The sequence below is a fragment of the Cervus canadensis genome, chromosome 4, assembly GCF_019320065.1.
Source record: "Cervus canadensis isolate Bull #8, Minnesota chromosome 4, ASM1932006v1, whole genome shotgun sequence".
NCBI lineage: Eukaryota > Metazoa > Chordata > Mammalia > Artiodactyla > Cervidae > Cervus > Cervus canadensis.
Window position 1 is genome coordinate 51,201,094 of NC_057389.1, and position 1,736 is coordinate 51,202,829.

Below are 1,736 nucleotides of genomic sequence, written 5' to 3' on the forward strand. Positions count from 1 at the left end.
CCTATTTGCAGATGAAAAAAGTAAGGTAAAGAAAGATTCAATTGTCCTATACTAGGTGAGTGGCAGAATAAAGTTTGGATCTTGCTCCCCATTCTCAAATTCTGACATAAAGCCCATGCTCTTAACAACTATTAAGCCCAGGCTCATAACATTATTGTATATTATTTCTCAGTGGCCAAAACTCAAACACACTGTTTTGTGGGAAATGGTGGAAGCAAATCATTTGGAAGCTTATGCATTCTAACATATGCCCCTCAAAAAGTTGCAATCATTTTTCAAATTTACTGTGGTTTCTGAAGTCATAAAAATGATACCTTCCATGCTAATAATCCCAAGTGATCATCAACCAACAGAATATAAACTACCTTTATTCCTCAGGAAGATTACAACAAATTCAGGGCATTGCCACCAACGAGCTTCAGGTAATCTATGAAGCCTCTCCTAAAGTGAAAGTCAAATTTATCTGTATCCACATGCATTCTTCTGGGATAAAAGCCTAGTTTTGACTCATTTTGCAAAGAGCTACAGGACCACTACATGAGAAATAGTATTTAGATACTGCATACTTTCCTTGGAAGGAAAGCTATGACAAACCTAGACAGTGTGTTAAAAAGCAAAGACATCACCTTACCTTCAAAGGTCTGTATAGTCAAGGCTATTGTCTTTCCAATAATCATACCTGTATGTGAGATGGACCATAAAAAAGGCAGAGTGCCAAAGAATTGATGCTTTTGAATTGTGGTGCTGGAGGAGACTTTTCAGAGTCGCTTGGACAGAAAGGAGATCAAACTAGTCAATCTCAAAGGAAATCAACGATGAATACTCATTGGAAAGATGAAGGCTGAAGCTACAATACTTTGGCCAACTGATGGGAAGAGCCAACTCATTGAAAAAGACCCTAATTCTGGGAAAGACTGAAGGCAGAAGAAGAACAGGGTGACAGAGGATGAGATGGTTGGATGGCATCACCGATTCAATGGACATGAACTTGGGCAAACTCTGGGAGACGGTGAGGAACAGGAAAGCTTGGCGTGCTGCGTTCCACGGGGTTGCAAAGAGACAGACACGACATGGGGACTGAGCAACAACCACTGTACCAAAAGAATAACACCTAGAAATTTCATCTTCCTCAAAGGTGCCCACCAATAAAATACCAACATTTCAAGGAATTAAAAGAGGAATACTTACCTGGCAGGGGAGATACCATGATCACAAAGGTGGTTTTCCCAGGGTGAGGCTTATCCATTGCACTCCGGATGTGCTGACCCCTGCGATTTCCCCAAATGTGGGAAACTCGACTGCATAATTTGTGGTAGTGGGGGGCTGCATTCGCGCTTTCTAAAAAAAAAAAAAAAAGAGGAATTCTATTAAAGACACATGATTTAGAACTCTGCTAATAACTGTATACCCTTATTCATATAAAGCCTAACTCTTTCTTCTTGACTCCTCTCAAGCAGTATTTGAGACAGCCTTAGGAAGGAAAAGATTCTTCTGAGTCACTTTTGGCCTTAGGCAGTCTTGTTGGCATTGTACCAACACTTGGCTTTCCCTAATTCAATATAGATGACCATTATATCTACTACTGTGGGCAAGAATCCCTTAGAAGAAATGGAGTATCCCACATAGTTAACAAAGGAATCTTGAAATGCAGTACTTGGGTGCAATCTCAAAGACAACAGAATGACCTCAATTCATTTCCAAGGCAAACCATTCAACATCACAGTAACCAAAGTCTA

General features: G+C 40.1%; 1 non-coding gene across 1 annotated transcript; it reads left to right on the forward strand.

Moving 5' to 3' along the window:
* Positions 1-1,180: 1,180 nt before the first annotated feature.
* LOC122441159 lies at positions 1,181-1,343 on the forward strand. Its single transcript, XR_006269291.1, has one exon. It is a non-coding gene; the product is annotated as a U1 spliceosomal RNA (small nuclear RNA).
* The last annotated feature ends 393 nt before the right edge of the window (positions 1,344-1,736 follow it).